The 20682-nt window shown below is 46.5% G+C and overlaps 1 protein-coding gene across 17 annotated transcripts in view; it reads left to right on the top strand.

Moving 5' to 3' along the window:
• ATXN2 (ataxin 2) overlaps positions 1-20682 on the top strand; it is a 1509788-nt gene that overhangs the window by 800373 nt on the left and 688733 nt on the right. The window lies entirely within an intron of this gene.

The raw sequence follows: 20682 nt of genomic DNA, 5'->3' as shown, positions 1-20682 counted from the left end.
GCTGTAGATAAACATGCGCCCACCCTCCTCCCAGGACACTTGTGGTCGTTGCAGTTAATTTTTACCTTAGCATACGCATGGACATTTCTTTACTAACACTTTCTTACACTCCATTCTCACCCCGCCTGCGGTAAAACAATCTAAGAATGGAGTTGATGCCCATGCGCGCTATAACCAAGAGGAGGAGCCACTTTACCTCATGATTCGAAAGACTTTAGAAAAAAAACTTGCACACATCCAGACCCAACACTAGATAGCAGTAGTATGCAACAGGTAAGTTACAGTACTACAAGCCAAGAACATAGGCTTACAGATTAAGTAACATAATACACACACACTCTCTCTCTCGCGCTCTCTCTCTCTCTCTCTCTCTCTCTCTCTCTCTCTCTCTCTCTCTCTCTCTCTATATATATATATATATATATATATATATATATATATATATATATATATTATCTACTGGCGGTCGCCAGTAGATAGTTATAGTTAGGACCGTGTTCCGTGTTTCCATAGGAAATCCGCAACATTCTATTTGGAATAACTTTGGCGCCAGTTGACGAATCCTCGCGAAATTTTCAAAATAGGTGGGGCGCTCCGCTCCGCTCCTACCCTGAAAGTCTCGGGGGGGATTCGTCAAGCGGGGGCTGAGAAAAAAGGGGGGTCCCAAAACGCGTTTTCCCCATGCATTTTCCCATAGGACCTTTAGCCGAGCTACAGCCCGAACGGCTGAACAGAATTACTTGAAATTTGGCAGAGAGGTAGTCCTCAGGTCAGGGATGTGCCTTTTGCAGGTCTGGTGTAAATCTGTTCAGTATTTCCTGAGAAAATAGCATTTAAAAGCATATATATATCTATAAGCGCGCACCGTGCGCGTACGGTAAAACTTACCGTACGCGCACGCTGCCGTGCGCGAGCGCGATTCTGATTGGTTGTTAGATCTTAGTAAACATTTGAATCGGTCGAAACCAGGAAGTGTCGGCCGCCATTTTGTCTCTCGCAGTCTGAGGGGGTGAAAAACAAAGGTGGAGAACGTGAAAAGGGGGCAGGGTGGACAGTTCCTGACCCCCAGCCTTTGTCAGGGGGTCCCAGAAGGACCCCCAAGGGCCAAAATTTCCTCAAATTTTTGTGCGAAAAATCGCGGAGTACGCGTAGCGTGCGCGTACGGTAGAAACGGAAAAATTCCGCGAACTGCGTAACGTGGGCGAAGCGCACCGTGCGCGTACGGTACGCGCACGGTGTAAAATACATAACTTAGCATTTACAAAACCGTACAAATTCACTGAAAAAACCATAGGTTTCACACACGTTATAGTTAGGAATTAGCATTTAAAAAACCTTGCAAATTCACTTAAAAAACCATAGGTTTCACACATGTTATAGTTAGCTGGACATTTCACTCGTGAAAAACCATTGAAATTCCCCCGTTATAGTTAGTGCAGGCAACTATAACTCACGCGACCGCAATCCTCTGCTGATGACATCAGATATTACATCACTGATGACATATGTGTCTTTCTGAAAAAAAAATATTTGTAATATATGTATAGCTAAAAATTAATGGAAGAAGACATGGGTAAATAAGTGTCTAAATACAGTGATGTAATATCTGACGTCATCAGCAGAGGATTGCGGTCGCGTGAGTTATAGTTGCCTGCACTAACTATAACGGGGGAATTTCAATGGTTTTTCACGAGTGAAATGTCCAGCTAACTATAACATATGAGAAACCTATGGTTTTTTAAGTATATATATATATATATATATATATATATATATATATATATATATATTCGAGGCATATGAGCTGCAGATTACACACTTTTGCATAGATCGCCATCTGGTGTTGGGCCCGGATGTTTGCAGTTTGTTTTTCCTGTTGGAAAGTTTTTTGGAAGTCACGAGGTCGGTGACTCCTCCTTTGGATCGTATTGCGCATGGGCTTCGGCTCCATCCTCAGATTGTTTTTTTCCGCCATTGGGCTCAGATGTGATCTTTGCGCTCCGGTTCAGAACAGCTTCCAGTTCGACGGTCGACGCGCAATCCTCACCCCAATCGCTGTATTGTTTCGATCACGATCTCTCCAATGAACGCGCCTTCTCATCGACACAAACCTTCGGTTCCAGTCGTCGACGGCGGCCTTCGGCCCTACCCTGGCTCCGGTCCTGGCTCATGGAAAGAACTCCATTTAAAAAGTGCCCTCAATGTGGGTCCAAATTTCCCCACACTGATCTTCATGAGGTATGCAACCTTTGCTTCTCCCCGGAACACGAGGCTCGAGACTGTCCGGCCTGTAAGTCTTTCCGATCCAAAAAGACTATTCAGGACCGAAGAGCCAGAAGGAACATGGCACACTCCTCGACGTCCATGCCAGTCGATATCTTCGGAGACGACATCGACGATCCGGAACATCATCGTACCGAAGAGGACCTCGTCAGCGCTTCCGAGGCCGACGAGTCAGATGTGGAGGACATCACCCCGGCGCAGAGGGCCGTGAGTACCAATCTACCCCCTCCCACACCCGCGCCGACACCCAAAAATGCTTCGGTCACGCCTTCGCCTCCAGGCCTAGGCAAAACCAGAGACACTGCTTCACACACCCCACCTTCGGAGCTCGGTGAAGAAGCCAAGTAAGCCTTCCGGCGGCTCGGGCTTGAGCCAGCCTGCCAGCGGTGCCGAGAAACAAACTTCGGCACGAAAAAGAAGACGGCCTCCACCTCAACACCGAGCTCCGCACCGAAACCCTCGGGGTCGAAACCCAGCCCTTCGGCACCGGCGCCATCTTCGGTGCCGACCAAACCACACAAGGCCACCGGCACTTCCAAGCCGAAGCCCATCTCGGCGCCAACCAAGAGACCGGAGGGTCCCAAGCTGGGTTCTAAACATCAAACTGGCACGGTAAAACCTAAAAAATCATTGGTGCCGACGGACCAAATAACCTCACCAGTGTTATTTACACCGGATCCCTTGCAAAAAACTCTTACCAAGGATCCAAAAACTGGACATTTGACGCGCTCTACTAAGAAGAGACATTTGGAGAAGCCTGCTCCGTCTCCACCTCCAAAGAGGAAGGACTCTGCTACCTCTTCATAATACCTTCCCCTCCTCCTTCCCCCCCGCCACCTCCTTCCCCAGCTCCACCCCCACCAGACGATGATTATCTTGGGGACCCATATTATGATACAGGGGATGTGCCACAAGACCCCACCCCTACAGGAACTCCAGGTCCATGGGACGATTACCATATACCAGATATCCCCAACGTCCCACAAGACGATATTTACCCTTCTAGACCATCTCCACCTGAAGATTCACTAGGGTTTAACCATCTTCTGCAAAGAGCAGCACATTATCATGGGGTGAACATGCATAATGACCCTGTGGAGGAAGATTTCCTCCTAGACACATTCGATACTACACAGAGGTCCACCTCCATACTGCCCATGCTCAAAGGGGTGGTAAAGCATGCGGCAGAAGTTTTTAAAGACCCAGTTAGAGCCAGGGTCCTTAACCCACATATCGAAAAGAAGTACAAATCTGCTCCCTCAGATCCCACTTACATTAGAGGACCAGCGCCACTAGATTCCTTAGTGGTCTCTACGGCACGTAAAAGGGCAAACTCACAAGCGTCAGGCGATGCACCACCACTTGACAAGGAATCAGAACTGCTAGATGCTTCAGGCAAACGCACAGCATCCCAGGCCGCCGACATATGGCATATAGCAAACACTCAGGCACTGCTGGCCAGATATGACAGGGCTCATTATGACGAATTAGAGAGCATAATGCAACATCTCCCTGAAAAATATAAAATTAAAGCCAACGAGTTGATTCAAGAGGGTAAAACAATCACGAACACCTCTATACGTGGTGCCCTAGTCGCAGCAGACACAGCCTCCAGGGCCATAAACACTAGCGTCCTTCTCAGTCGTCATGCTTGGTTAAGGGTATCTGGGTTTAAACCAGAAGTACAAGCCTCCATCCTTAACCATCCCTTTGACCAGGAACATCTGTTCGGGCCAAAGGTGGATGAGGCCTTAGAAAAGATGAAAAAGGACACTGATACAGAAAAATCCATGGGGGCCTTACAGTCTCACCCGCCCAGACGCTCCTTTCGCCGCTCATCCTTTCGGAGTGCATCCAGAGGCTACTCCTCAAACACAGCGTCCACATCGTACAAATCCCCTACTCAGACCACCTTTACAAAAGGTTACCAAAGAGGCGGCGACAGGGGTAACAACAACAAGGGCAGAGGCAAAACAATCAACGCCCGCTCTGCCACACCTACTACCCAATGACTTCGCTCCCCCCAGACCATTCCACTCCAGTCGGCGGCAGACTCACAAATTTCCTTCATGTCTGGGAGACCATCACCTCAGACAAATCGGTGACCCAAATAATTCAGGATACTGCCTGGAATTAACATCTGCCCCCCCAAACATTCCACCCAGGCAACGCCCAATGTCACAAGAACATTCCACATTGCTAAAGCAGGAGGTAATCTCCCTCCTACAAAAACAGGCAATAGAACACGTTCCCGTCAATCAACAAAATTTCGGTGTTTACTCCCTATATTTTCTAATACCAAAAAGGGACGAGACTCTATGACCTATTCTAGATCTCCGGCCCCTAAACACATACATACACTCAGACCATTTTCACATGGTAACGCTTCAGCAGGTACTTCGGCTCCTCTCACAGAACGACTTTCTCACCACACTGGACTTGAAAGACGCATATTTCCACATTCCAGTACGCCATGCTCACAGAAAGTACCTCAGATTTGTAGTGGACGGACAACACTACCAATTCAAAGTGCTCCCGTTCGGAGTCACCACAGCACCACGGGTATTCACCAAGTGCCTAGCGGTGCTGGCGGCACACCTCAGAAGACAGCACATTCACGTCTTCCCATACTTGGATGATTGGCTGATAAAAGCCACTTCATACAACCAATGTGTACACCACACCGCTACCACAATCCAACTACTTCACCAACTAGGCTTCATGGTGAACCACCAAAAGTCCCAGCTAACACCATCCCACATAAAACAATACCTTGGTGCCACCATAGACACCTCAAAAGCAATAGCCTACCCCAATCCGGCAAGGATTGCAAGCATTCAGGCTTTGCGACAAAGATTCATACTTCAACACTCCCTTCCAGCAAGAGCGTTTATGAAACTGATAGGGATGATGGCCTCTTGCATTTTCATAGTGCCTCACGCAAGACTCCAGATGCGTCCACTCCAAGAGTGCTTAGCGTGCCAATGGAACAGGCCCAGGGGCAACTGACAGATCTGGTGTTGGTAGACGATCGCACCCATCGCTCTCTGCAGTGGTGGAACACCACAAACCCTTCCAAAGGTCGACCATTCCTGGACCCGGTTCCCCAAATAATACTAACGGACGCATCGCTCTCCGGCTGGGGAGCTCATCTATTACACCTTACAGTGCAGGGCACATGGACGCCGCACCAAAAGTTACTCCATATCAACCATCTGGAGTTACTAGCAATCTTTCTAGCCCTGAAATCCTTTCAACCACGGATTTCAGGCAAGGCAGTCCTCATTCGCACAGACAACATGACGGCCATGTATTATATTAAAAAACAAGGCGGCACACACTCTCCACATCTCTCTCAATTAGCACAGAGCATATGGAGATGGGCAATTCCCCACAAAATCTTTCTCCTAGTTCAACATGTCCCAGGAGTCCAAAACACCGTGGCAGATCTGCTCAGCAGACAGACACAATAGATCCACGAGTGGAAACTTCACCCACAGGTTCTTCATACGTTCTTTCAGATGTGGGGGCATACACAGATAGACCTCTTTGCCACCCACGAAAACACAAAATGCCCAAGCTTCGCCGCCAGATACCCACACCCATTGTCCAAAGGAAATGCGATATGGATGAACTGGTCAGGCAAATTTGCGTACGCTTTTCTGCCTCTCCCACTCATTCCATTAGTGGTGCGAAAGCTACAACAGCACTCCCTCACACTGATCCTAGTAGCTCCAACGTGGGCCAGACAACCGTGGTACACCACGCTGCTGGAACTCTCGGTAGTTCCACACCAAAAGCTACACCTCTCACCATGCCTCCTAACCCAGAACCATGGAGAGATCAGGCACCTGGACCCAGCTCAGCTCAACCTTGCGATCTGGCTCCTGAAATCCTAGAATTCCGGTACCGAAACCTTCCCCCTGACTGTATGAACCTTCTCAGAGAAGCTCGACGCCCTGCCACTAGAGCCTGCTACGCTGCCAAGTGGAAAAGATTTGTTGTTTATTGCCACAACAACACAATCAATCCTCTAGATGTGTCTATACAACACATCATATGCTACTTACTCCACCTACAAAGGTGTAATCTAGCCTATACCTCCATTCGGCTACACCTCACAGCAATTGTAGCTTACTTACAAAACAGGCAGCACCTATCACTTTTCAGAGTACCTGCCATTAAAGCCTTCATGGAAGGCCTCAAAAGAATAATTCCCCCCAGAGTACCACCCTCACCTGTGTGGAACTTAAATATCGTTCTCACAAGGCTGATGGGACCTCCCTTCGAACCTTTGCATAAATGCGAACTGCAATTCCTCACATGGAAAACAGCTTTCCTTGTAGCCATCACTTCCCTTAGAAGGGTCAGTAAGATACAAGCACTTGCCATACAAGAACCTTTTCTTCAAATGCACCAGAACAAGGTTGTACTCCGTACCAACCCAAAATTCCTACTTAAAGTCATTTCCCCTTTTCACCTAAACCAATCTGTAGAATTACCAGTATTTTTCTCGTAACCTCAGACCGTTGCAGGAAGGGCTCTGCACACGCTAGATGTCAAACGAGCCTTACTTTACTATATCCAAAGAACACAACCTTTCAGAAAGACCATACAACTGTTTGTCTCTTTCTCTCCACCACACAAGGGCAACCCCATCTCAAAATCAGGTATAGCTAGGTGGATTGTAAAATGCATCCAGATTTGCTACCACAAAGCAAAACGGGCGCTTTCCGTTCCCCCTAAAGCCCATTCTACACGGAAGATAGGGGCTTCCATGGCTTTTCTAGGGAACATCCCACTAGATGATATCTGCAAAGCAGCTACATGGTCAACACCGCACCCTTTCACTAAACACTATTGTGTAGATGTGCAAACCAAACAACAAGCTAGTGTGGGCTAGGCTGTACTAAAAACACTATTTCAAACCACTGCAACAGATACCGGTGGTCGCCGCTAAGGTTGGGAACTGCTATATAGTCTAGGCAAAAGTGTGTAATCTGCAGCTCATATGCCTCAAACGGAATATGCTACTTACCAGTATGCATCTGTTCTTGGCATGTAGAGCTGCAGATCTACACACGCCCACCCGCCTCCCCGGCTACCTGTATCTGTTCCAGTCTATCTTATTTAGATACAACACACATGGGTTTCTTCACTGTTACTACGCTCCATCTTTCCCTGCTGGTGAAAAACAATCTGAGGATGGAGCCGAAGCCCATGCGCAATGCGATCCGACCTCGTGACTTCCAAAGACTTTCCAAGAGGAAAAACAAACTGCAAACATCCAGGCCCAACACCAGATGGCGATCTATGCAAAAGTGTGTAGATCTGCAGCTCTACATGCCAAGAACAGATGCATACTGGTAAGTAGCATATTATATATATATATTATATAACATGTTAAGCATTGGTGGCAATTCATCGATGACTTTTGTGTGGTCATCGTAATTATTAGCAATGATTAAACTTGAAGTTCACAGCACATATCAGTATTCAAGGTATATCATTTTTAGAAGTTCAGGTGTATACTGATAATGGAGTGGTACATACTAAATTCCACAGAAAAACCACTGCATGAAATTCGATTCTCCATGCCAGAAGTGCACACCATAGTCATCTAATTCGTAGCATCCCCTATGGGGAGTACTTAAGAATCCGCCGAATTTGTAGCTCCGATACTGATCACAATGCCAACACGAAGCAACACAACGATTCATTGCATGCGGTTACAAAAGTGCTGACCTACACAAAGCCCTCATAAAAGCCGATACACACACTAGAGAGGCATGCCTGACAGCTAAAAAGGATAGTATCAAGCACATATCAACTCTCGCTGGGCATGTTGAGGAGACATCGCAAGAGATCAGGATGATCACCACATACAGCAAGCCGGAAAGACAAATAAGACAAATCATCAATACTCACTGTCCTATCGTACTAACTGACATCACGTTGAACCAAATTCTTCCTTAGCAACTGTCGCTAACGTTCAGGCGAGCACCCTCTGAGTGATGCACTAATAAGGAGCAGTCCGGAGTTCTCCTCAGCTCTTAACTGGTTGACAACGAAAACTAGGTTTTTCAAGTGCAGTTCATGTTGAGCTTGTAAGTTCGGAGTCAACACCTCCGAATACATGACTGCATTCAGTACGAAACCTTTTAAGACCAAAGGGCACTATACTTGCAGAACAGAACATGCCGTATATGTATTGGAATGTCCGTGTGGGCTTAAATACGTGGGAAGTACTAAACTCCAGGTATACAGCAGGATTTTGCTACATCTGAGAGCTGTAGTGAACTCCGATCCCAATTACCCAGTTGCCCGCCACTTCAAACTAGTGCATCACATCAATCTCAGTGACTTGGAAGTATTATGTGATAGGGGCCTTTCCAATATCCAGACGAGGGCGCAATAGAGAAAAACTGTTGCGACAACTGGAATCGCAGTTCATTCTGGAAGTGGATATCAAGATGTTTAATGGTTTAAATACCAGTGAGGACCTGCATAATTTACTTTAAGGCTCTGTGTGATCCTAGGCTGTACACTCATGGTCAACCAGTATCTACTTGTCCCGACAGGCTCACTCAGTTTTGCAATAGCCATATCCTCTTTAACATCAAACTAGAGGTTTGTATAGAGATGTGTTTTAATGTTCGTCACATATGAATTGGATCTTTTATTATTGTATTTGTTATATCTGTGGTATAGTGCAATAGAGAGTATGTTTTTGCATCGTTTACAGCATTGGTCCTTTAACCCCTTCGCTGCTAGGCCTTTTCCTCTCCTGTGCTAAGCCTTTTTTGGGCTATTTGGGGTAGTGCGCGCTTAGGGCCCTGTAACTTTTTGACCACAGTAGGTATCCACGCCAAATTTGCGTCCTTTTCTTCCAACATCATGCGGATTCTAAAGGTACCCAGGGTTTGTGGATTCTCCTAGAGGGTTCCCAGAAATTAGTCAAAATACAGCAAAATGTTGTTTTTTTTGTGAAAAATGGGGAAAAGTGGCTGCAAATGAAAGCGTCTGGGTTTTTCTCTGCAAATGATATCAAAAAAGGGTTTGTGGGGCTGAAATCACCATTTCTCCAGCTTTTAGGGAATTACAGATTTTTGTCAGAAATCCAACTTTTTCTTTTTTTTTACACAGTTTTGACATTTTTCTGGGACATACCCTATTTTTGCAATTTTTTGTGCTTTCAACCTCCTTCCAGATAATGGTAGAAATGGGTAGAAAAGCAATAATGGATCTCGGAAAGCTATACATTTTTGAAAAGTAGACAACATTCTGAATTCAGAAAGGGGTCATTTGTGTAGATCCATCAAGGTTTCTTTATAGAAACTAACTGTTAAATTTAGGAAAAATTAAAAATTAGTTGAAAAAAGCAGCCTTTTGTGTCAACGTTTTCACCTTTAACTTCTTCTAATTATGACATCTCTTAGAAAGCAATGTACCGTTACATCCGCTGGACCTTCCTGGTTGTGGGGATATATAGGACTTGTAGGTTCACCAAGAGCCCAACGAACCCAGAGTAAAAAACTGAGCAGCATTTTGTAATGTTTTTTTTTTTTTGTTCGGGGTATATTGCAATTATAGTGTGAAAATGTATACATGGAAAAATTGGTATGAAAGACACCTATGTATTTCTGAAATGGGAACAAATTACAGAGTTTAGAAACCGTGCATATTTGCACATTTTCGAAATTGGGAATACTCATACTTGCATGACAATTATTGGTCATTTTTCAAAATGACTTTTTTTTTTACACAATGTCTTTCCCGATAAAAATGGTACCTCACTTGTGTGGGTAGGCATAGTGCCCACGACAGGAAGTGGCTCAAAACCTAAGGTGAACACACCACATTTTCACACTGAAAATTTACACATTTTTTTGCGAAGAGTCTAGCTGTAGTTTTTGAGCCCTAGCTCTGCCGGCACCTAGGGAAACCTAGCAAACCTATACATTTTTGGAAACTAGACATCAGGGGAATCCAGGATGGGGTGACTTGACTGCCTCCCACCATGGTCTGTTACCGAGAATCCCTTGCACTTGTGCGGGTCGGCCTAGTGCCCGCGACAGGAAACGGCGCAAAACGCAACGTGGTCACACCTCAATTTTGCATTGAAAAATGACCCTTTTTTGGCAAAGTGACTAGCTCTAGTTTTTGAACCCTAGCCCTGTCAGCACCTAGGGAAACCTAGCAAACCTATATATTTTTGAAAACTAAACACCCAGGGAATCCAGGATGGGGTGACTTGAGTGCCTCCCACCATGGTCTGTTACCCAGAATCCCTTGCAAACGTAAAAAATTGACAAAAAAAAACACATTTTCCCCACATTTCTGTGATGGAAAGTTCTGGAATCTGCGTGGATCCACAAATTTCCACCCACCCCGCGTTCCCCAAAGTCCTATGAGAAAAATGGTATCTCACTTGTGCGGGTCGGCCTAGTGCCCGCGACAGGAAACGGCGCAAAACGCAACGTGGTCACACCTCAATTTTGCGGTGAAAAATGACCCTTTTTTGGCAAAGTGACTAGCTGTAGTTTTTGAACCCTAGCCCTGCGGGCACCTAGGGAAACCTAGCAAACCTATATATTTTTGAAAACTAGACACCCAGGGGAATCCAGGATGGGGTGACTTGAGTGCCTCCCACCATGGTCTGTTACCCAGAATCCCTTGCAAACCTAAAAAATTGACAAAAAAACACATTTTCCCCACATTTCTGTGATGGAAAGTTCTGGAATCTGCGTGGATCCCCAAATTTCCACCCACCCCGCGTTCCCCAAAGTCCTACGAGAAAAATGGTACCTCACTTGTGCGGGTCGGCCTAGTGCCCGCGACAGGAAACGGTGCAAAACGCAACGTGGTCACACCTCAATTTTGCAGTGAAAAATGACCCTTTTTTGCCAAAGTGACTAGCTGTAGTTTTTGAACCCTATCCCTGCCGGCACCTAGGGAAACCTACCAAACCCACACATTTCTGAAAACTAGACACCCGGCGGCTTCCAGGGAGGTATGGCTTGCGTGGATCCCCCAACGTTTCCTTACCCAGAATCCCCTGCAAACCTCACTTTTAGCTGAATAAATCACTTTTTTCACACATTTTGGTGTGGGAAAGTTGGCATCACCGGGCTCACACAAATTTACCACCACCCAGCGTTCCCCCAGGTCTCCCGGTAAAAATGGTGCCTCACTTGTGTGGGAGGCCCAAGTACCCGCGGCAGGCAAGGGCCCAAAACGTAGTGAGGCGACATCAAAGTGGCCTATTGCAAAACCACCTGCTTTTGCAAGGGGGGTCACTTGTATTTTTGGCCCGGTGCTCGGCTGCCATCTAGGGAAACCTACCAAACCCACGCATTTCTGAAAACTAGACACCCGGCGGCATCCAGGGAGGTATGGCTTGCGTGGATCCCCCAACGTTTCCTTACCCAGAATCCCCTGCAAACCTCAATTTTAGCAGGAAAAATCACTTTTTTCAAACATTTTGGTGTGGGAAAGTTGTGGCATCACCGGGCTCACACAAATTTACCACCACCCAGCGTCCCCCAGGTCTCCTGGTAAAAATGGTGCCTCACTTGTGTGGGAGGCCCAAGTACCCGCGGCAGGCAAGGGCCCAAAACGTAGTGAGGCGTCATCAAAGTGGCCTATTGCAAAACCACCTGGTTTTGCAAGGGGGGTCACTTGTGTTTTTGGCCCGGAGCTCGGCTGCCATCTAGGGAAACCTACCAAACCTACGCATTTCTGAAAACTAGACACCCGGAGGCATCCAGGGAGGTATGGCTTGCGTGGATCCCCCAACGTTTCCTTACCCAGAATCCCCTGCAAACCTCAATTTTAGCAGGAAAAATCACTTTTTTCAAACATTTTGGTGTGGGTAAGTTGTGGAATCACCGGGCGCACACAAATTTACCACCACCCAGCGTTCCCCCAGGTCTCCCGGTAAAAATGGTGCCTCACTTGTGTGGGAGGCCCAAGTACCCGTGGCAGGCAAGGGCCCAAAACGTAGTGGCCTATTGCACAACCACCTGGTTTTGCAAGGGGGGTCACTTTTGTTTTTGGCCTGGTGCTCGGCGGCCATTTGGGAAACCTACCAAAGAAATGCATTTCTGAAAACTAGACACCCTGCGGCTTCCAGGGAGGTATGGCTAGCAGTGTGTATAGTGACCAGCAGCAGGTCACTACTCACACACAGCCAGCCGAGCGCCAGTCCACACACACTGCTAGCAGAGCGCCAGTCCACGCACACCGCTAGCCAAACACCAGACCACGCACACCGCTAGCCAAGCGCCAGTCCAGGCACACCGCCAGCCAATCGCCAGTCCAGGCACACCGGCAGCCAGTCACCAATCCACGCACACCGCCAGCCAAGCTCCAGTCCACGCACACCACCAGCCAAGCACCAGTCCACCCACACCGCCAGCCAAGTACCATTCCGCGCACACCACCAGCCAAGCACCATTCCACGCACACCGCCAGCCAAGCACCATTCCACGCACACCGCCAGCCAAGCTCCAGTCCACGCACACCGCCAGCCAAGCACCAGTCCACGCACACCGCCAGCCAAGCACCATTCCACGCCCACCGCCAGCCAAGTTCCAGTCCATGCACACCACCAGCCAAGCACCAGTCCACGCACACCGCCAAGCAAGTGCCAGTCCACACACACCAACAGCCAAGCGCCAGCCTACACACACATGCTATCACATTTAGGATTTTTAAAGACAAAAATAAAAACACAAACAAATCGTAAATAGATACAAATCTACAAACACAAAATCACCAACTAAATACATTGCACTAACGCCAACCTTGAAACAGAGTCAAATTTTCAAAAGAATACAGACCAGGCAGTGCACTTCACCACTCATGAATGCTCCCAAAAATTATTTTGCTTGTGGTACGCTCTAAAACAAGCCGGGACACACAGCCCAGGTTTAGAAGGACAGTCGGGGCAGTACATACGAATCTCCTTCCGCATACCTCTTTGCCAACAGACTCTACATCTCCTACTGGTAAAATCTTTTGAGGGTGTGGGAGGAATGAGATCAGGAAAGTGGCGATCTCTCAATCTAGCAACATCCTCCACCACTCCAACTCTAGGAACACTTGCCTGTTCCACTACAACAAGGCTGCCTATTACAGACTCCTGAAACTTAGCAAAAGTCATCTTTGACTCAGGGCAAGAATCCTGGAACACAACAAAAGCATTAAACATTGCCAAGTGGAAAAGATGGATAGCCAACTTCTTGTACCAAATGTAAGCCTTACGGAGAACAGCATTAGGTTCCAACCTCTGATCTACTGTGTCAACACCACCCATGTGCCTATTATAGTCTAAAATGCACACAGGTTTACGCACTTCAGCGACCTGACCCCAAACAGTCACAGGTGCAGTGCTTTCATCATGGATGGTAGTCAGCATGTAGACATCTCTCCTGTCTGAAAACTTCACGGCAAGAAGCTCCTCGCTACGCAACACACTGCACTGTCCCCGCACAAGCTTTTGACAAACCAGTTCTTTTGGGAAACCTTTACGGTTAGAGCGGATTGTGCCACAAGCAACAGTGTCCACTTTGGCCAATTCCCTGAACAACCGCACACCAGTGTAGAAGTTATCTACATATAAATGGTGGCCTTTGTTAAAAATTCCTCTACCAAGTTCCCACACAATTTTCTCAGTCACTCCAAAAGTGGACGGACAACCAGGGGGGTTAATCCTGGATTACACCCTGAAATTAGAGACATATCCAGTCCTACTGTCACCCAGCATATACAGCTTAATTCCATAGCGTGCCATCTTACTAGGAATATATTGCCTAAAATCCAAGCGGCCCTTGAACAACACCAAAGACTCATCCACTGCAATTTCTTTCCCAGGAGCATAGATCTCAGAAAATCGATCAACAAAGTGATCAAGGACAGGCCTTATCTTAAAAAGACGGTCACACTCAGGGTGATCTCGTGGCAACGCTAAACCATTATCAACAAAATGCATCATCCGAAGCAGAAGCAAATACCTGTCACAACTCATGACTGCCGGAAAAATAGCAGTTGCCATCAAGGGACTAGTAGACCAATATGAAGACATTGATGGCTTCCTTAGTAAGCACATCAAAAAAGTTAAACCCAAGAACTTCTTCATCTCTTCAAGATTTGTGGGAGTCCACCGGGTAGCTCTAGAGTGTGGCTTAAGACTGGCACTGTTGTCCCTCAAAAACTGTTCGGCATACAAATTAGTCTGCTCAACAATCTTTGCCAAAAACACATCGTCCATAAACATCTGAAAAAAATTTATCGGCAAAATATTTTCAGTACTCACTCTACACCCTGGAACACCAGTAAAGTCTGGCAATGCCGGCTGCACCATGCCAGGGGCAACTCAGAGTTCATCACTTTCAAAAGGAAACCTTGCAGACCCAGCCTGCAGCCCAGATGCCTCTTGCCGCACTACACAAACGGGAAGCCTTGCAGCCGCAGGCTGTAGCCCAGAAGCCTCTTGCCGCACTACACCAACGGGAAGCCTTGCAGCCCCAGGCTGCAGCCCAGATGCCTCTTGCCGCACTATCGGCACATCAGTCTCCTCCTCTAACACAGGCACTTCATCCGCACTAAGAGTATCTTCATCATCCGATGACTCCATATGGAGAGAAAACTCACTGCCAGAGTTGTCCCCTGCCTCCCCTCCCTCAGATGCAGAGTCAGTCTCTGAACCATGGTCAGAGGAAGACTCAAACAGCAAACCAACAACCTGCTGAGCAGTAATCCTGCGGCTAGCCATTATACTTACTAAGATAGAAGACTGCACAAACAAGTCAACAACAACCAACAATGTGCAAACCAAGTAAGTAAAGAAATGTGTACCTTTATCACAAAGATCAATGTACTCAAAAGCTATAGAATTCAATTACAAGAGACAGCTACACTCGCCAGAACCTACTCTGCAGTGACACAGCAAAAACCAACGATATCCGACTAGAAAGATGAAATTCACAAAAAATATAACAATAAACATTATAACATGCTATGTTACTATCCAAATGGTCAATCGGGTTGTGTGCCAGGTGGGGCAGAAAACAGCAGGAAAAAAAAGGCTACTCTGTCCCGGGGCAGGTGGGCCAAATACATATTATAAAAATTTCACCCTGGAAGCGACCCTTGCCCAAGGGGTCACTTCCATTTTTATTTACACTAATTCCCTGGTGTCTAGTGGGCTTTTCTGCCCCCCCCCTCCCCCCCCCCCCCCGGGACCAGAAACCGCTACACAAAAGACCGAAAAGTCTTGAAAAATATTTGGGCCCCCAGGAAGCGACCCTTGCCCAAGAGGCCGCTTCCTTTACTCAAAAAAACACATCCCTGGTGTCTAGTGGGCTTTTCTGCCCCCCCTGGGAGCGGAAACAGCAACAAAATGAAACCGATCTGCCCCCAGAGGGGGCAGAAAAGTCTTCCAACAAAAATGGGGCCCCAGGAAGCGACCCTTGCCCAAGGGGTCGCTTCCTTCACGCAACAAAGACATCCCTGGTGTCTAGTGGGCTTTTCTGCCCCCCCTGGGAGCGGAAACAGCAACAAAATGAAACCGATCTGCCCCCAGAGGGGGCAGAAAAGTCTTCCAAAGTAAATGGGGCCCCAGGAAGCGACCCTTGCCTTAGGGGTCGCTTCCTACAACAACAAACACAACCCTGGTGTCTAGTGGGCTTTTCTGCCCCCCCTGGGAGCGGATACGGCAACAAAATGAAACCGATCTGCCCCCAGAGGGGGCAGAAAAGTCTTACAAAAAAAATGGGGGCCCAGGAAGCGACCCTTGCCCAAGGGGTCGCTTCCTACAACAACAAACACATCCCTGGTGTCTAGTGGGCTTTTCTGCCCCCCCTGGGAGCGGATACGGCAACAAAATGAAACCGATCTGCCCCCAGAGGGGCCAGAAAAGTATTACCAAAAAAATGGGGGCCCAGGAAGCGACCCTTGCCCAAGGGGTCGCTTCCTATAACAACAAACACATCCCTGGTGTCTAGTGGGCTTTTCTGCCCCCCTGGGAGTGGATACGGCAACAAAATGAAACCGATCTGCCCCCAGAGGGGGCAGAAAAGTCTTACCAAAAAAATGGGGGCCCAGGAAGCGACCCTTGCCCAAGGGGTCGCTTCCTTTTCAACAACAAAGCATCCCTGGTGCCTAGTGGTGGCATTCCAGCAGCACGATCGCGACGCTGTGCGCGATCGTGCTGCAGGAATGCAATGTATTGAGACATCAGGCCAGAGGAAATACTCTTTCTTCTCCCCGATGCTTCAATCACAAAGAAAATCACCCCCGCGGCCCCACCAGCCAGCGAAACTTACCTTCTCCTCCCTGGGATGCCTGGAAGCAAATGGCTTCCAGGCGTCCCAGCGCTTCCTGATGACGTCGGCGCGCGCTGTGCGCGCTGACGTCATGGGGAAGCGTGGGGGGGCTCGGGGGTGGCAGCGGAAACTCTTCCGCTGCCATCCCTCTCTGTGGGGGCAGGGTCGATGCCCCAGGGGGGGAGCCCCAGCGCTTCCCCCAGGGGCTGTGCTCATGACGGAGCGGTTTCGTCATAAGCACAGCCCAACCGATGCTCATGACGGAACCGCTCCGTCATGAGCATCGATGGGGTTAAGCCATATGGTACTAGAAAGTTTTTTACCTAGATGTATGCACTGATACTTTATAATCATATACGAGGCTTCATGATGGTGTATGGATGTTCTAATTGACTAAAACCTTTTAACACAAGCACTTTATAGCACTACATCACTTGGGTTTTTAGCACTTTGCACTGTGAGGGCACATTGCAATACAAAAAGCACTAGCACTTTAAAACAACATATAGGTTAGCATCATCAAACAATCATACTGACCAATGGATGTTCAATATGCTACCATGATTAATATTGATGTGTAAGAATTTTCAGATATCGGTTGTCATATCAAAATGGGTTTAAGCACCAAAGATCAGTGTTCGCATGCACACATAATAATAGGAGCGTAATAAATTGACACACAGGATGTCTACCTACACTTGTATTACAGAGAGTCTACCGATGTACTGAATTGAGTATTTTATTATGAGCGTACGTGTTTTCAGATTACAAAAGAACGACTCTGTCTGACATTATGGATACAATGAAGTACAATAGATATGTCAAACTGAAAATATTGTCTTTTGAAGGAACATTAGCATTGTAATCCGTTTATTGATATCATGTATTGGCTAGTTTTTTGTTTGTTGCGATGTGCTCTTCATTGCTCAATCATGCACTGGTGTTTAGTAGTCACTATATAAGGAGAAAGAACAAGGCAGCGTGTCATGTTATCAAGACTGCGCTTGAGCGGTTGAAATGCGTCATGCTAGACACTGGCCTGGAGTAGACTGTGTGCTAATCTTTGTTCCGAAATAAAGCACTTTAATTTTCATTTACGAACGCCTTGTGGTCCGTACCTGTGTGGTCTTATCAAGGATTTGTGACGAGTCAGGATTGTGCTTGTTTGTGTGTATATATATATATATTCACTTAAAAAACCATAGGTTTCACACACGTTATAGTTAGGAATTAGCATTTAAAAAACCTTGCAAATTCACTTAAAAAACCATAGGTTTCACACATGTTATAGTTAGGTGGACATTTCACTCGTAAAAAACCAATGAAATTCCACCGTTATAGTAAGTTCAGATAACTATAACTCGCGCGCCCGCAATCCACTACTCATGACATCACATATTACATCACTCATGACATGGTCAGTGGCATCACTCATGACATCACTGATGACATCATCCTTGTGATAGAGTGGCGGTTGCGCGAGTTATAGTTATCTGAAATTGATTCAGCTTGCAGGCCACAAACAGGACATATTTCCACACATACACTAGACCACCTACTTGTAAGAGACCTGAGTGGTAAGGAGCCAGCTCTTAACTGAAAATAGAGTTTCCTGTCACCAGGTTTAGCGATCAAGTCCCAGTAAGGTTCTAGGGCGGGTGTAATTTTTGCCTTCAGATACCAACTGGTCATCCTGGAGCGATTCGCTCTGCTCCAGACTTGATAATCAACACGTTCCCAATATATCATCTTCATAGATCTCTTTGAAGGGAACAGAACAGCCGCTGGATCACTCCACAGCCCCTCCAAACCCAGATCTATCAAGGTCTCACGGAGACTCCTCAGCCAACCAATCTTATGGAACACATCTGATTTTATGACATCCATGAGACCTTTGGCATATTGAGAAAGTTCCGGGGTAGTCCAAAGCCTCCGCCAATATAAAACCGGACGAAGCTTAGCTATGTCCATAATGGCCTTCCTACCTAGGTCATATCTCAAGGGAACCAAAGGTGTACTCTGTGGGAGACCAGTTATACTACGAAAAAATGTATTTTCAACTACTGTTAGGGAAGTTAACAGGTCGAAACCCCATAGCTCAGCCCCATACAACACAAAACTTAGGGCCTTGGCCTCATACACTTGGAGCACAGGTCTTATTGGTTTAGTGAAAGATTTTTTATGCTCACTAGATAAGGCTCCCAATATTTGCCTGAATTTCAAGGCGGACATCTCAATGTGCTTGCTCCACTTGTTATCATTTGTTACATGCATACCTAGGTAAACAAAGTTATTGACCATTTCTAGCGGTTGACCATTCATAAAAAACTTTTTCGCTCTAAAACTTGGGTGAGGATTAAAAACCATGAGTTTAGTCTTGGCCACGTTTACCTCCAAACCATGACCAAGACAAAAATCCTCAAACAATAACAAAGCTCTTTGCAGACCACTCTGGGTTTTTGATACAATAAGCGTATTGTCCACAAACATCAATATCGGAGTAATAACTCCAGCCAGCTTGGGGGCATCTGTGTTGACACTAAGCATGCGTTCTACTATCCCGTTAATATATAATGAAAAGAGCGGTGATTTCATTTTTTTTTAAATTCCATTCGGACACACACCTGACTCGTTTCAGTCATTGCGACTTTTTTCAAAGGTTTAGTCCAGCATTACACATCTCAGTAACCATTCGTCCGGTTGCTTCATTTATAATGTTGGCCCCCATTGGACCTCCCTCATAGAAGTTCAAGGCATTCTGGGACTTTTGGTTACCGGTGTTTTTTAAAGATTTATGAAGTTAAATAGTTCAATACTGCAATGGGTAATATCTGGTCTTTATATATCTATATATCTATATCCCAACAATTCTGTTGCGAAGAAACCCAAGCCGCTTGTGATGGCGGGCGTGGCGGGGTCGCAAGCCCCTAAATATCCAAAACAGCATTGTCTCCTCAAATATATATATATATATATTCTTTTCTCCTCACAGGGACCTTCACATTTGTGCTTCTATTAATTGTCTTGCCCTGGTGATGACCTTTGAACACATCATCGATGTGCGTGGTAGTGAAACTAGGAGTCTAGACTAGAAGCCCTAAAAAACCATGAATGAAGCATTGCAGCTGTCCATTTACTTGTGGTCTTATGTTGTCATAAACACACAGTTACCAGACATCACAAGCTGATTTGTCTCCTTCTGATCTGATGACATTCCTTGTCCATCTTATTTGTCCCTCCCTTGGAGCATTCCTTCCTTACCTGTGTTCTTCCACTGCTCACGTTTAGGGAACTACTTTTTTCTTTTTGATTAAGCACTCCATCAGAGTGCATGTGTGTTCCAGCTCTCTCCCTCTGGTTTCTTCCCCCTACCCCCTCAAAAAGAATATATATACCCTCCTTGCTCTGATTGCACTCTGTATTCCAGCTAGTTCTACAGCCCAAAAAACACCCCACGCTTTGTGTTGGTGTCTCCTTTATTTGCGTCTCCCACAGCCTCCGTGTTGCCATCTCTTGTGTGCTTCATCTCCTATTCCACGTTGCTTTCTCCCTCTTGCCGCTTCCCACTGCCCGTTGCTTCCACACAACCCACTCATCCCACCCACTCCTCCGTTGCAACTCCACTGTTCTTTTCTTAAAATTTAGAGTGTATGAGTTACAATAACAGTTGCTGAATGTGAGCACCAAACTGCCTGCCAAAGGAAAGTCTTCCCTCTTTGTGGCGCACTGTACACACAGGCTGGCAAGACACATGCAGTATGCATGCTTGTTTGTTTTAAATGTGTGCAAAAGGCATACTAAAGGGAACGTCTGAATTGAAAAGGTGCTCTGTGAAGTAGTGCAGTGAGTGGGGCTAATTCAGTAAGTTCATCAACCCCTCTTCAAGGGTAGTAAGTGATTCATAAAGCAATTACAAAGCAATGGCTTTTGTGAGTTACCTCATGCCCTCAACTATGTCACCAGGGTGTTTTACTAGCATAACCAGTATTCTAATGTCCTAGCTGGTATAAATATTTAGAAACTCACACAATGCCGGTATTTCCCCCCTTATTAGTATATATGTTACAGT

This window comes from Triturus cristatus, chromosome 11, assembly GCF_964204655.1.
Source record: "Triturus cristatus chromosome 11, aTriCri1.1, whole genome shotgun sequence".
Lineage (NCBI taxonomy): Eukaryota > Metazoa > Chordata > Amphibia > Caudata > Salamandridae > Triturus > Triturus cristatus.
The sequence above is the reverse complement of the archived record's forward strand: the minus strand, read 5'-3'. Positions and strand labels throughout refer to the sequence as shown.